Genomic DNA, 15,536 nt, shown 5'->3' on the forward strand with positions numbered 1-15,536 from the left:
CCCTCGAGCCTGTTGCACAGGAACAGGAGGAGGCCCATTCAGCCCCTCGAGCCTGTTGCACAGGAACAGGAGGAGGCCATTCAGCCCCTTGAGCCTGTTTTCCCCCATACACTCAGATCGTGGCTGATCTGTATCTTAACCCCATTTACCCTTTGCTCCATATCCCTCGAGACCCTGACCCAACAACAATCTATTGATCTCTGCCTTGAAAGCTCCAATTGACCCCCAGCCTCACAGCTCTTTGGGGTGAGAGAGTTCCAGATTCCCCCTAACCCTCTGGGTGAAGAAGTGCTTTCTGACATCAGCCCTGAACGGTCTGACTCTGATTTGAAGGTTATGCCCCTTGTTCTGGACTCCCCACGACCAGAGGATATCGTTTCTCTCCATCTACTCTGTCGAATCCTTTTATCGTCTTCAACACCTCGATTAGATCACTTCTTAATCTTCTAAATGCAAGGACATACAAGACAAGTTTGAGCATCCTATCCTCATAATTTAACCCTCGGAAGTAAATAACCTTCTAGTAACTTAATGGTGGGAAGCTCGGAACTGTGGAGGAGCATTGCGATTTCATGGTCCAAATACAGAAATCACTAAAACTTGTGGGCAGGTACAATAAATAATTTACAAGGCAAATGAGATGTTGTCCTTTATATCCACCATGCCTAGAGGGATGGTGAATGCAGAAACTCTCACCACATTTAAAAGGTGCTTGGATGGGCACTTGTAGCCTGCAGGGTTACGGACCTAGAGCTGGTAATTGGGATTAGACTGGATAACCTCTTGGCTGGCGTAACAAGAGGTAAGTACTGCACGGAATCGAATACAGCCAGCGTGATCGCCTGGACTAATTTCGATCGCCTGGATGGGTCGGGGAGGAATTTTCCCAGATTTTTTTGCCCCAATTGGCCTGGGTTTTTATCTGGTTTTTGCCTCTCCCAGGAGATCGCATGGCTCCGGTTGGGGTGGAGTGTAGAATGTTTTAGTGTAAGGGATGTCGCAGTTGTGAGGCGAACTGGTTGGGCTGGGCACTCTTTACCTTTCTGCCATTGTTCATGGGTGTTATATATGTATACTTATATTTACTTTGTCCAGCCACCAGAGGGCTCATCCCCTGGAGTCCCAATGGATCCCATAACCCCTTGGGAGCACAGGTATTTAAGGAAGCTTCACAGGTTGGAGAGGCACTCTGGAGACCTGCAATAAAAGACTACGGTCACACTTTACTTTGAGCTCAGTGTGCACAAATCATCTGACTCTTTCTCCATACACAACAACTGCCGACGAGATACAGATAGCGAACCCAAAGATGCAGAGAACAGTGAGCATCCTGGAGTAATTCTGGGAGGGAGATGATTGGGAAACTTTTGTGGAGCGACTCGACCAATACTTCGTGGCCAACGAGCTAGATGGGGAAGAGAGCACTGCCAAACGTAGAACGATCCTCCTCACCGTCTGTGGGGTACCAACGTATGGCCTCATGAAGAATCTCACTCCAGTGAAACCCAGGGAGAAATCATACGATGATTTGTGCACACTGGTCCGAGAGCATTTGAACCCGAAGGAAAGCGTTCTGATGGTGAGATACCAGTTCTACACCTACAAAAGGTCTGAAGGCCAGGAAGTGGCGAGTTATGTCGCCGAGCTAAGACGCCTTGCAGGATATTGTGAGTTTGAAGGACGTTTGGAGCACATGCTCAGAGACTTTTTCGTACTTGGCATTGGCCACAAAACCACACTTCGCAAACTTTTGACTGCAGAGACCCCAACCTTGAGTAAGGCCATAGCGATAGCCCAGGCGTTCATTGCCACCAGTGACAATACGAAGCAAATCTCTCGGCACACAAGTGCTGCTACAAGTACCGTGAACAAAGTGATGATGTTTTTGAATCGTAACGTACAGGGCAGGTCATACATACCTGCAGCAACACGTCTGCAGATGTCTAAGTCCACCATCAAGGGTGATGAATGCAAGGCCATTAACACCTTGTTGGCACTGCGGGGGTGATCATCGTTTCTATTCATGCCTACTCAAAGAGTACGTTTGCAAGGGCTGGGGGACTTTCGAAAGGTTGTGGTGCAACAAGGCCTCAAGGCCAGTCTTAACTGCAGTTCGCACGAAACTAAGAATTTACACAAAAGAACTGATCCCCGTAATCGGCAGTGCTACCGTATAGGTCTCCTACGATGGAGCGGTGCACAAGCTACCACTCTGGGTGGTACTGGGCGATGGTCTCACGCTGCTCGGCAGGAGCTGGCTGGGAAAGATACGCTGGAACTGGGACGATGTCCGAGCGCTATCGTCTGCTGACGACACTTCGTGTGCCCAGGTCTTAAACAAATTTCCTTTGCTGTTCGAACCAGGCATCGGGAAATTCCAAGGACAAAAGTACAGATCCACCTAATTCCGAGGGTGCGACGCATCTATCACAAGGCGAGAGCAGTACCTTACATGAGAGAAAGGGTAGAGATTGAGCTAGACCGGCTGCAAAGAGAGGGCATCATTTCCCCGATTGAGTTCAACGAGTGGGCCAGTCCTATTGTCCTAGTCCTCGAGAGATGGCACCATCAGAATCTGTGGCAACTGCAAAGTAATTATCGATCGTTTCTCCCTGCAGGACCAATACCCACTACCAAAGGCCGTCGACCTCTTTGCAATGCTGGCGGGAGGAAAGACGTTCACGTAGCTGGATCTGACCTCAGCCTACATTAAGCAGGAACTGGAGCAATCATCGAAGGCCCTCACCTGCATCAACATGCACAAAGGACTTTTTGTTTATAACAGATTCCCGTTTGGAATCCGATCAGCGGCGGCGATATTCCAGAGAAATATGGAAAGTTTACTGAAGTCGGTCCTGCACACTATGGTCTTCCAAGATGACATCTTGGTCACAGGAAGGAACACAGTCGAACATCTGCAGAACCTGGAGGAGATTCTTAGTCGACGCAACCGCGTGGGGCTCAGGTTAAAAAGCTCGAAGTGCATTTTCCTGGCACCTGAAGTGAAGTTCCTGGGGAGGAAGATTGCGGCGGACAGCATCAGGCCCACCAACGCGAAGACAGAGGCAATCGAGAACGCACAAAGGCCACAGAACGTGACGGAGCTGCGGTCGTTCCTGGGACTCTTGAATACTTTGGTAACTTCTTACCAGGTCTCAGCACACTGCTAGAACCACTACATGTCTTACTGCAAAAAGGGGGCGAATGGGTTTGGGGCAAAAGCCAAGAAAATGCTTTTGTAAAAGCGAGAAAATTGTTATGCTCAAACAAATTGCTTGTGTTGTATGATCCATGTAAGCGTTTGGTACTCGCATGTGATGCGTTGTCATATGGCGTCGGGTGTGTATTGCAACAAGCTAATGATTTCGGGAAACTGCAACCGGTTGCTTATGCATCCAGGAGTCTGTCTAAGTCGAGGAGGTGGGAGCTCGGAGCAGCGCGAGTCCGGGGTCGGCGAGAGGCCTATAAAGGCCAGCGGGAGCTCGGAGCAGTCAGTCGAGGAGGCGGGAGCTCGGAGCAGCGCGAGTCCGGGGTCGGCGAGAGGCCTATAAAGGCCAGCGGGAGCTCGGAGCAGTCAGTCGAGGAGGCGGGAGCTCGGAGCAGCGCGAGTCCGGGGTCGGCGAGAGGCGTACCGGTGCAGCTACAGGGAGAAGGCAAAAAAAACAAAGGTGACGTCACAGCCTAGGGGGTAAGTGATTGGCTGGTGATTGGTGAGTAGTTTTTCTTTTTCTTCTTATATTGGTCAGTAACTTTTAACATTGTTATTACCAGTTTAAGTGTATCTAAGGGTTAAGACATGGCAGGAGAGCTCGGTCGGGTGTTGTGCTCCTCCTGTACCATGTGGGAACTCAGGGACGCTTCCGGTGTCCCTGACGACTATGTGTGCGGGAAGTGTATCCGCCTCCAGCTCCTGACGGTCCGCGTTACGGAATTGGAGCTGAAGGTGGATTCACTCTGGAGCATCCACGATGCTGAGAATGACGTGAGTATCACGTGTAGTGAGTTGGTCTTACCGCAGGGAAAGGGTCCACAGCCAGATAGGGAATGGAAGACCAGCAGGAAGAGTAGAGCAAGGAAGGTAGTGCAGGGGTCCCCTGCGGTCATCCCCCTGCAAAACAGATACACCGCTTTGGGTACTGTTGAGGGGAATGACTCATCAGGGGAGGGCAGCAGCAGCCAAGTTCATGGCACCGTGGCTGGCTCTGCTGCACAGGAGGGCAAGAAAAAGAGTGGGAGAGCGATAGTGATAGGGGATTCAATTGTGAGGGGAATAGATAGGCGTTTCTGCGGCCGCAACCGAGACTCCAGGATGGTATGTTGCCTCCCTGGTGCAAGGGTCAAGGATGTCTCGGAGCGGGTGCAGGACATTCTGAAATGGGAGGGAGAACAGCCAGTTGTCGTGGTGCACATTGGTACCAACGACATAGGCAAAAAAAGGGATGAGGTCCTACGAAACGAATTTAAGGAGCTAGGAGCTAAATTAAAAAGTAGGACCTCAAAAGTAGTAATCTCGGGATTGCTACCAGTGCCACGTGATAGTCAGAGTAGGAATCGCAGGATAGCGCAGATGAATACGTGGCTTGAGCAGTGGTGCAGCAGGGAGGGATTCAAATTCCTGGGGCATTGGGACCGGTTCTGGGGGAGGTGGGACCAGTACAAACCGGACGGTCTGCACCTGGGCAGGACTGGAACCAATGTCCTCGGGGGAGTGTTTGCTAGTGCTGTTGGGGAGGATTTAAACTAATATGGCAGGGGGATGGGAACCAATGCAGGGAGACAGAGGGAAACAAAAAGGAGCCAAAAGCAAAAGACAGAAAGGAGATGAGGAAAAGTGTAGGGCAGAGAAACCCAAGGCAAAGAACAAAAAGGGCCACTGTACAGCAAAATTCTAAAAGGACAAAGGGTGTTAATAAAACAAGCCTGAAGGCTTTGTGTCTTAATGCAAGGAGTATCCGCAATAAGGTGGATGAATTAATTGTGCAAATAGATGTTAACAAATATGATGTGATTGGGATTACGGAGACGTGGCTCCAGGATGATCAGGGCTGGGAACTCAACATTCAGGGGTATTCAACATTCAGGAAGGATAGAATAAAAGGAAAAGGAGGTGGGGTAGCATTGCTGGTTAAAGAGGAGATTAATGCAATAGTTAGGAAAGACATTAGCTTGGATGATGTGGAATCTATATGGGTAGAGCTGCAGAACACCAAAGGGCAAAAAACGTTAGTAGGAGTTGTGTACAGACCTCCAAACAGTAATAGGGATGTTGGGGAGGGCATCAAACAGGAAATTAGGGGTGCATGCAATAAAGGTGTAGCAGTTATAATGGGTGACTTTAATATGCACATAGATTGGGCTAGCCAAACTGGAAGCAATACGGTGGAGGAGGATTTCCTGGAGTGCATAAGGGATGGTTTTCTAGACCAATATGTTGAGGAACCAACTAGGGGGGAGGCCATCTTGGACTGGGTGTTGTGTAATGAGAGAGGATTAATTAGCAATCTCATTGTGCGAGGCCCCTTGGGGAAGAGTGACCATAATATGGTGGAATTCTGCATTAGGATGGAGAATGAAACAGTAAATTCAGAGACCATGGTCCAGAACTTAAAGAAGGGTAACTTTGAAGGTATGAGGCGAGAATTGGCTAGGATAGATTGGCGAATGATACTTAGGGGGTTGACTGTGGATGGGCAATGGCAGACATTTAGAGACCGCATGGATGAAGTACAACAATTGTACATTCCTGTCTGGCGTAAAAATAAAAAGGGGAAGGTGGCTCAACCGTGGCTATCTAGGGAAATCAGGGATAGTATTAAAGCCAAGGAAGTGGCATACAAATTGGCCAGAAATAGCAGCGAACCTGGGGACTGGGAGAAATTTAGAACTCAGCAGAGGAGGACAAAGGGTTTGATTAGGACAGGGAAAATGGAGTACGAGAAGAAGCTTGCAGGGAACATTAAGGCGGATTGCAAAAGTTTCTATAGGTATGTAAAGAGAAAAAGGTTGGTGAAGACAAACGTAGGTCCCCTGCAGTCAGAATCAGGGGAAGTCATAACGGGGAACAAAGAAATGGCGGATCAATTGAACAAGTACTTTGGTTCGGTATTCACTAAGGAGGATACAAACAACCTTCCGGATATAAAAGGGGTCAGAGGGTCTAGTAAGGAAGAGGAACTGAGGGAAATCTTTATTAGTCGGGAAATTGTGTTGGGGAAATTGATGGGATTGAAGGCAGATAAATCCCCAGGGCCTGATGGCCTGCATCCTAGAGTACTTAAGGAGGTGGCCTTGGAAATAGCGGATGCATTGACAGTCATTTTCCAACATTCCATTGACTCTGGATCAGTTCCTATGGAGTGGAGGGTAGCCAATGTAACCCCACTTTTTAAAAAAGGAGGGAGAGAGAAAACAGGGAATTATAGACCGGTCAGCCTGACCTCAGTAGTGGGTAAAATGATGGAATCAATTATTAAGGATGTCATAGCAGTGCATCTGGAAAATGGTGACATGATAGGTCCAAGTCAGCATGGATTTGTGAAAGGGAAATCATGCTTGACAAATCTTCTGGAATTTTTTGAGGATGTTTCCAGTAAAGTGGACAAAGGAGAACCAGTTGATGTGGTATATTTGGACTTTCAGAAGGCTTTCGACAAGGTCCCACACAAGAGATTAATGTGCAAAGTTAAAGCACATGGGATTGGGGGTAGTGTGCTGACGTGGATTGAGAACTGGTTGTCAGACAGGAAGCAAAGAGTAGGAGTAAACGGGTACTTTTCAGAATGGCAGGCAGTGACTAGTGGAGTGCCGCAAGGTTCTGTGCTGGGGCCCCAGCTGTTTACATTGTACATTAATGATTTAGACGAGGGGATTAAATGCAGTATCTCCAAATTTGCGGATGATACTAAGTTGGGTGGCAGTGTGAGCTGCGAGGAGGATGCTATTAGGCTGCAGAGTGACTTGGATAGGTTAGGTGAGTGGGCAAATGCATGGCAGATGAAGTATAATGTGGATAAATGTGAGGTTATCCACTTTGGTGGTAAAAACAGAGAGACAGACTATTATCTGAATGGTGACAGATTAGGAAAAGGGAAGGTGCAACGAGACCTGGGTGTCATGGTACATCAGTCATTGAAGGTTGGCATGCAGGTACAGCAGGCGGTTAAGAAAGCAAATGGCATGTTGGCCTTCATAGCGAGGGGATTTGAATACAGGGGCAGGGAGGTGTTGCTACAGTTGTACAGGGCCTTGGTGAGGCCACACCTGGAGTATTGTGTACAGTTTTGGTCTCCTAACTTGAGGAAGGACATTCTTGCTATTGAGGGAGTGCAGCGAAGGTTCACCAGACTGATTCCCGGGATGGCGGGACTGACCTATCAAGAAAGATTGGATCAATTGGGCTTGTATTCACTGGAGTTCAGAAGAATGAGAGGGGACCTCATAGAAACGTTTAAAATTCTGACGGGTTTAGACAGGTTAGATGCAGAAAGAATGTTCCCAATGTTGGGGAAGTCCAGAACCAGGGGTCACAGTCTGAGGATAAGGGGTAAGCCATTTAGGACCGAGATGAGGAGAAACTTCTTCACCCAGAGAGTGGTGAACCTGTGGAATTCTCTACCACAGAAAGTAGTTGAGGCCAATTCACTAAATATATTCAAAAGGGAGTTAGATGAAGTCCTTACTACTCGGGGGATCAAGGGTTATGGCGAGAAAGCAGGAAGGGGGTACTGAAGTTTCATGTTCAGCCATGAACTCATTGAATGGCGGTGCAGGCTAGAAGGGCTGAATGGCCTGCTCCTGCACCTATTTTCTATGTTTCTATGTTTCTATGAGAGAGAGCCTACAGCATGATTGAGATAGAAGCGTTAGCGTGTGTCTATGGGGTAAAGGGGTAAAGAAAATGCACCAATACCTGTTTGGGCTAAAATTCGAATTGGAAACTGACCATAAGCCACTTATATCCCTCTGAGAGTATAGGGCTAAATACCAACGCATCGGCCCGCATCCAGAGATGGGCGCTCACGTTGTCCGCATACAACTAAGCCATCCGCCACAGGCCAGGCACAGAAAACTGCGCCGATGCTCTCAGTAGGCTGGCATTGCCCACCATGGGGGTGTAAATGGCGCAGCCCACAGATCTAGCCATGGTTATGGATACATTTGAGAGTGAGCAATCACCCATCACGGCCCGGCAGATCAAAACCTGGACAAGCCAGGACCCCTTATTATCTCTAGTCAAAAGCTGTGTGCTTCACGGGAGCTGGTCCAGTGTCCCAGTGGAAATGCAGGAAGAGATAAAGCCGTTCCAGCCATGCAAAGATGAAATGTCTATACAGGCAGACTGGCTTCTGTGGGGCAATCGAGTAGTGGGCCCCAAAAGGGCAGAGGCACCTTCATCAATGGCCTCCACTGTACCCACCCAGGCATCGTAATGATGAAAGCGATAGCCAGATCCCAGGTGTGGTGGTCGGGTATCCATGCGGACTTAAGAGTCCTGCGTTCACAGATGTAATACATGCTCGCAGTTAAGCAATGTACCCAGGGAGGCGCCGTTAAGTTTATGGTCTTGGCCCTCCAAACCCTGGTCTAGGGTACCCGTCGACTATGCAGGCCTGTTCTTGGGTAAAATGTTCCTTGTGGTTGTAGACGTGTATTCCAAGTGGATTGAATGTGAGATAATGTCGGCAAGCACGTCTACTACTACTACTGAAAGCCTGTGGGCCATGTTTGCCACCTAAGGGCTACCCGATGTCCTGGTGAGCGACAACAGGCCATGTTTTACCAGTGCTGACTTCAAAGAATTCATGACCCGTAACGCGATCAAACATGTCACATCTGCCCCGTTTAAACCAGCATCCAATGGTCTGGCAGAGAGAGCAGTGCAAACCATCAAGCAAGGCTTGAAGAGGGTACCTAAAGGCTTACTGCAGACTCGCCTATCCTGAGTCCTGCTTAGCTACCGCACGAGACCCAACTCACTCACTGGGATCCCACCTGCTGAACTGCTCATGAAAAGAGCACTTAATACAAGACTCTCGTTAGTTCACCCTGATCTACATGAACAGGTAGAGAGCAGGCGGCTTCAACAAAGTGCATCCCATGATAGTGCAAATGTGTCACGCGAGATTGAAGTCAATGATCCTGTATTTGTATTAACTTATGGACAAGGTCCCAAGTGGCTTCCCGGCACTGTCGTGGCCAAAGAGGGGAGCAGGGTGTTTCGGGTCAAACTTTCAAATGGACTCATTCACCGGAAACACTTGGACCAAATCAAACTCAGATTCACGGACTACCCTGAGCAACCCACCTTGGATCCTACCTTTTTTGATCCCCCACCATACACACCAGTGGCAACCGGCACCACGGTTGACCACGAAGCAGAACCCATCATCCACAGTAGCCCTGCAGGGCCCAACACACCAGGCAGCCCAGCAAGGCCAACTGCACAGCAGCCCAGCGAGGGCCCAACAAATGATTCAACAACACCAGCTTTCATTCCGAGACGATCAACCAGGGCAAGCAGGGCCCCAGATCGACTCACATTGTAAATAGTTACACTGTTGACATTGGGGGGAGTGTTGTTATATGTGTATACTTGTATTTACTCTTTACAGCCACCAGAGGGCTCATCCCCTGGAGTCCCCAGGGCTCCCATACTCCCTTGGGAGCACAGGTATTTAAGGAGGCTTCATAGGGTGGAGAGGCATGCTGGAGACCTGCAATAAAAGACTAATGTCACACTTTACTTTGAGCTCACAGTGTTCAATCTGACTCTTTCTCCAAACACAACAATCGGTTTATATGTAACCTTCAGGGCTGCTGCCCAAGGGCCGTGTGGCTCTTTGTCGGCTGGCGTGGACACGATGCACCGGAATGGCCTCCTCTTGCGCTGTAAATTTCCATGTTTCTAAGGGGGCTGGAATACAAAGGGGAGGAAGTGATGCTACGGGTGTATAAAGCTCTGGTCAGACCCCATGGGGAGTCTCTGCGTCCAGTTCTGGGCCCCGCCCCTCAGGAAGGAGATATTGGCCTTGGTTGGGGGGGGGGGGGAGGGAGAGGGGGGCAGATTCACCAGAATGAACCCGGGGCTCAAAGAGTTACATTATGAGGACAGATACATATGGGCCTATATTCCCTTGAGTATCGAGGATTAAGGGTGATCTAATCGAGGTGTTGACAATGATTGAAAGATTCGATAGGGCAGACGGAGAGAAACTATATCCTCTGGTCGTGGGGAGCCCAGACAAGGGGTATAACTTAGAGCCAGGCCGTTCGGGGCTGATGTCAGGAAGCACTTCTTCACACCCAGGGCAGTGGGAGTCCAGAACTCTCTCCCTCTGCGTTAACATTTTTAATTGCCTTCCCTAGATTTTGGGATAGATCTTTGTTGGGTAAGGGTATTAAGGATTACGGAACCAAGGCGGGTAGATGGAGCTAAGATACTAATTGAATGGTGGGACAGGCTCGAGGGGCTGAATGGTCCCCTGCCTTCCCAATGATTCTAAGCCCAGGTATCATTCTTGTGAAGCTGCGTGCCCTCCCTCCAAAGTCAATGCACCCTTCCTGAGGTGTGGTGCCCAAAGCTGAACCCAGTTCTTCCAGAAAATTCGGCACGTGGAGAGTTTTCTGCAACACCCTTCGCGACCTTGATCCACCAATAGCTGGGCAGCGCGCGATTCAACTTCACCATACCGACGGGCAGGATTACGTGGTCGAATGTCGCTTCGCCGGTAACACAGGCGGAGAATGTGCATGGTGGTGACGCCACCCTGAGAAACAGCACCGAAACCGAGCTGCTCCCCAGGCCAGAGCAGCTCCTGCCAATTTCTGTTGGTCTTTCCATTTCCATGGTGCCCTGCCTCCACCTCCTGCTTATTCCAGGATACTGCACCCAGCAAAAGACCTATGCTTTCATAGTGAGTAATATCCTGTGTCTGTCTGTAAATAGTCCCCTGTCTCTTAAGTCCCTGTGTGTGTGTGTAAGCCCGTGTGTCTCCAAGTTCCTGTGTATGTGCAAACAAATGACTGACACCCGGTCCCAGAGGGGGAAAGGACAGTGTATCTAACACACTGTAACACCCGGTCCCAGAGGGGGAAAGGACAGTGTATCCAACGCACTGTGACACCCGGTCCCAGAGGGGGAAAAGACCGTGTATCTAGCGCACTGACACCCGGTCCCAGAGGGGGAAAGGACAGTGTATCTAACGCACTGTGACACCCGGTCCCAGAGGGGGAAAGGACAGTGTATCTAATGCACTGTGACACCCGGTCCCAGAGGGGGAAAGGACAGTGTATCTAACGCACTGACACCCGGTCCCAGAGGAGGAAAGGACAGTGTATCTAACACACTGACACCCGGTCCCAGAGGAGGAAAGGACAGTGTATCTAACACACTGACACCCGGTCCCAGAGGAGGAAAGGACAGTGTATCTAACACACTGACACCCGGTCCCAGAGGGGGAAAGGACAGTGTATCTAACACACTGTGACACCCGGTCCCAGAGGGAGAAAGGACAGTGTATCTAACACACTGTAACACCCGGTCCCAGAGGGGGAAAGGACAGTGTATCTAACGCACTGACACCCGGTCCCAGAGGGGGAAAGGACAGTGTATCTAACACACTGTGACACCCGGTCCCAGAGGGGGAAAGGACAGTGTATCTAACACACTGTGACACCTGGTCCCAGAGGGGAAAGGACAGTGTATCTAACGCACTGTGACACCCGGTTCCAGAGGGGGAAAGGACAGTGTATCTAACACACTGTGACACCCGGTCCCAGAGGGGGAAAGGACAGTGTATCTAACACACTGTGACACCCGGTCCCAGAGGGGGAAAGGACAGTGTATCTAACACACTGTGACACCCGGTCCCAGAGGGGGAAAGGACAGTGTATCTAACACAGTGTGACACCCGGTCCCAGAGGGGGAAAGGACAGTGTATCTAACGCACTGTGACACCCAGTCCCAGAGGGGAAAAGGACAGTGTATCTAACACAGTGTGACACCCGGTCCCAGAGGGGGAAAGGACAGTGTATCTAACACACTGTGACACCCGGTCCCAGAGGGGGAAAGGACACTGTATCTAACACACTGTGACACACGGTCCCAGAGGGGGAAAGGACAGTGTATCTAACACACTGTGACACCCGGTCCCAGAGGGGGAAAGGACAGTGTATCTAACACACTGTGACACCCGGTCCCAGAGGTGGAAAGGACAGTGTATCTAACACACTGTGACACCCGGTCCCAGAGGGGGAAAGGACAGTGTATCTAACACACTGTGACACCCGGTCCCAGAGGGGGAAAGGACAGTGTATCTAACACACTGTGACACCTGGTCCCAGAGGGGGAAAGGACAGTGTATCTAACACACTGTGACACCCGGTCCCAGAGGGGGAAAGGACAGTGTATCTAACACACTGTGACACCCGGTCCCAGAGGGGGAAAGGACAGTGTATCTAACACACTGTGACACCCGGTCCCAGAGGGGGAAAGGACAGTGTATCGAACACACTGTGACACCCAGTCCCAGAGGGGGAAAGGACAGTGTATCTAACACCCAGGTTTGTTTAGTGAAGGGATTGACAGCTGTATGATTGATGAAGTGTGCTTTAATCTGTAGACTGGGAGTGGTGCCTTTGCCTGAAGGTGAAGAAATTCCCAGCTGCCTCTCGCCAGGAATTGCTCTTTTAATGTGGTGGCTGCAGCTCCTTTCGGGAACCGAACTTTCCCTCGGGCTCCCCTCTTCCACCTGCGCCTCTAATGTGCTGTGGTTAAATAATGGGTTTCCCCTTTACTCTCTCCTTCCACTCCTCCTCCAGGTGCCAATGATTATGTTCTCAAACATGTTGGAGGAAATGAGATGCGCACACGGAAGCAGGCGTTCCCGCAGAGGGACCAGGAACATCTGGCCTTCCCACCGGCAACCGCACACAGCTGTTGAATCGACAGGGCTCGCATGTTGCTCAGATCCAGTTGTCCTGCCTCCCGGGGAGGGTCTGAGCCCCCGCTCCCGACACACACACACACACACACACAGAGAGCAGGAAAGGCCCAGTCTGTATTCTCGCCCTCATGATGTGTTAGCTGACCCGAACGCCATCAGGCATACAGATTACAATCAGTCTCATAGTCGGTGATTGGAGCGTGGGGCAGGTACTGCACTCGCGGCAAGATCGGGCCGAAGGAGCGGCGAGAGATTGTAGAGGGGCGTGATCGGGGCCCAGGAGAGGCGCGAGTTCGGGGACCCAGAAGAGGCGAGGGCCCAGGGGGCAGCACGGGCCCAGCCCACACTGTGCGATATATGTGTGCGCACTGGGTCCGTGCAGCCGAGCTGGTCTCCAGCCGTCTTGGGTAATCCTTGCCACTGGACCAAGACCGAGCTCTGTCAAAGCCGTGTGGTGGCTGGTGTGCAACGGTCACCCCACGTTAAAAAAATCCACCCACAGGCATCTTCCGCCCTTCAGGATTTAGTTCGAACCTGAAATTTTAGGTCCATCATTGAAACACCTGTGAACTTTTTGGCGTGGAAGCAAGTCATCCTCGACTCAAGGGACTGCCTGTGATGATGATGATGGGAGCGGATATTCAGCCAGAGTTCGTGCTCCCGATCGCTGTCCAGGTACATGAGTTCTGCATGGGCAGCATCAGGGTGTGCTGACGCTGTGTGTTCGGGCTGAATGAGCGTTCCCGTGAGGTGCAGGGTGGCCAAGATTGTCTTGAATTGAGGATTAATATCCAGGTCATTGCAACGAGCAACACACAGGAGATAAGCCATTAATGTTGTTTTTTTTTACATTTCTTCTGATACTTCTGTTTATTAGTTGCAAAAATATTGAAGCTGGGGCTGTTCTCCTTCGAGAAGAAAGACTTGCATTTCTGTAGTGCCTTTCACGACCACCGGACGTCCCAAAGTGCTTTGCAGCCAATGAAGTACTTTTGGAGTGTAGTCACTGTTGTAATGTGGGAAACGCGGCAGCTAATTTGCGCACAGCAAGCTCCCACACACAGCACTGTGATAATGACCAGATAATCTGTTTTTGTGATGTTGATTGAGGGATAAATATTGGCCTCAGGACACCGGGGAGAACTCCCTGCTCTTCTTTGAATCTTTTACGTCCATTTGAGAGAGAAGATGGGATCTCAGTTTAACGTCTCATCCGAAGGTCAGCTCCTCCGACAGTGCAGCACTCCTTCAGCACTGCACTGGGGGGTTAGCCGAGATTTTTTTTTTGTGCTCAAGTCCCTGGAGTGGAACTTGAGCCCACAACCTTCTGACTCCGAGGTGAGTAGCTGAAAGAGCGGAGAAGGTTAAGGGGAGAGTGACCAGAATGGACCAGGGATGGGGAACTTCAGTTACATGGGGAGACTGGAGAAGCTGGGATTGTTCTCCTTGGAGCAGAGAAGGTTAAGGGGAGAGTGACCAGAATGGTACCAGGGATGGGGAGCTTCAGTTACATGGGGAGACTGGAGAAGCTGGGGTTGTTCTCCTTAGAGCAGAGAAGGTTAAGGGGAGAGTGACCAGAATGGTACCAGGGATGGGGAACTTCAGTTACATGGGGAGACTGGAGAAGCTGGGATTGTTCTCCTTGGAGCAGAGAAGGTTAAGGGGAGATTGACCAGAATGGTACCAGGGATGGGGAACTTCAGTTATATGGGGAGACTGGAGAAGCTGGGGTTGTTCTCCTTAGAGCAGAGAAGGTTAAGGGGAGAGTGACCAGAATGGTACCAGGGATGGGGAACTTCAGTTACATGGGGAGACTGGAGAAGCTGGGATTGTTCTCCTTGGAGCAGAGAAGGTTAAGGGGAGATTGACCAGAATGGTACCAGGGATGGGGAACTTCAGTTATATGGGGAGACTGGAGAAGCTGGGGTTGTTCTCCTTAGAGCAGAGAAGGTTAAGGGGAGAGTGACCAGAATGGTACCGGGGATGGGGAACTTCAGTTACATTGGGAGACTGGAGAAGCTGGGGTTGTTCTCCTTAGAGCAGAGAAGGTTAAGGGGAGGTTAAATCGTGGTGTCCAAAAATACAACAGTTTTAATGGAGTAAATGAGGAGAAATTGTTTCCACTGGCAGAAGGGTTGGTAACCAGCGGACACAGATTTAAGGTAATTGACAAAAGAACCAGAGGTGAGATAAATCGCTTTTTGACACAACGAGTTGTTCTGATCAGGAATGCGTTGCCTGAAAGGAAGCAGATTCAATAGTAACTTTCAAAAGGGAATTGGTTAAATACTTGAAATGGAGAAAATTTAGAGAGCTCCAGGGAAAGAGCAGGCAGGAGTGGGCCTAATCGGATCGCTGTTTCAAAGAGCCGGCACAAGCACGATGGGCCGAATGGCCCCCTTCTATACTGTAGGATTCTATGGGGGAAACAAGGTTGCTTTGCCTGATAGCCAAGAATGGTCCAATAAGCTTTCAAATGGGCCTGGGAAGGCGGGGCAGTGTGTGGATGGAGGTGTCCTCGAAACGTACTGCACAGAAGGAGGCCACTCGGCTCACCCTGCCTGTGCCGGCTCTGTGAAAGAGCAGTGGTGG

The sequence above is a fragment of the Pristiophorus japonicus genome, unplaced genomic scaffold (genome assembly GCF_044704955.1).
Source record: "Pristiophorus japonicus isolate sPriJap1 unplaced genomic scaffold, sPriJap1.hap1 HAP1_SCAFFOLD_29, whole genome shotgun sequence".
In the NCBI taxonomy this organism is placed as follows: Eukaryota; Metazoa; Chordata; class Chondrichthyes; family Pristiophoridae; genus Pristiophorus; species Pristiophorus japonicus.